Source organism: Heterodontus francisci, chromosome 31, assembly GCF_036365525.1.
Source record: "Heterodontus francisci isolate sHetFra1 chromosome 31, sHetFra1.hap1, whole genome shotgun sequence".
In the NCBI taxonomy this organism is placed as follows: Eukaryota; Metazoa; Chordata; class Chondrichthyes; order Heterodontiformes; family Heterodontidae; genus Heterodontus; species Heterodontus francisci.
The window spans coordinates 32403105-32404190 of NC_090401.1; positions in this window are offsets into that span (position 1 = coordinate 32403105).

Sequence of the window (1086 nt, forward strand, 5' to 3'; positions counted from 1 at the left end):
ATGGGGCATAGATTGAGGTACAGACTAGCCTGAAGGATGGGGAAAATGTAAAAAGAAATGCTGCAAAAAATGGGCAAGATACAATATCAACTTTACCACTGGCCCTTCATTGAAAAGGCTCTATTTAATGAATGCAAAAGATACTGCAATAATGGGAATTGACAGTGCATTAATAAATTAAAGGTAAAAAGGACCCCAATTATATGGGTATAATAAAAGCAAAATACTGCAGATACTGGAAATCTGAAATAAAAACAGAAAGTGCTGGAAATATTCAGCAGGTCTGGCAGCATCTGTGGAGAGAGAAACAGAGTTAATGTTTCAGGTCAGTAACTTTCATCAGGACACATGCAGATAGAGACAAAAAAGTAGAAAGAACAAAGGGAAAAAGTTTGAGGCAATATCTGTTAGGTATTTGCTGTCCTTTAAGTTCAATGTGGACTTTTTGGTTGCCAGTAAATCCCACTGTTCATTGTGATCTAGTTCACGCTTCAACTTGTTTCAAGTCTCTTTTCTCTTGATGTTTACGTGTCTTCCGTGGGTCGGGTGGCTTGCGAGAAAATGAGAGAGAGACAGCCAGGCAAGAGACTTACTTGCTCCAGCTTCAGTTGCACACTGCCTTCTGAATTCAAACTGTCCTGTGACTAGTTCAAAAAACCTGGACCAGCCAGTTAGTCATGTGGTTTAACCAGTCCTGGCTCTGTGGATTGTATCGTCTTAGCAGGGCCTGGAATGCACTTCCTTACACCTTCAGTGTCTGATGATCAAAATCTATTTGGGTTAATTGGAGCAGGAAATAGTTCTTTGTCTCCACAAGCAGCGTCTCTTAGTATGCAAATGTCCTTCTAGCCCAGTGTCTGGTGATCTTCAAACAAGTAATTTCTTCACTCCAGCAACAGTTTAAAATCAATGTTCATATGACAAAATTCCTCATTCTTGGCAGGTGGGGGTCTGCATGACAATGCACATATGGACATCTTGTGATTCGAGGATCAGAATTAGTAGATTGCCTCATGTGGTTGAATAGCCAGATAATGCTCACTTTCTACATGAACATACAAAGAGTTACACTCTCAGTGCTGCACT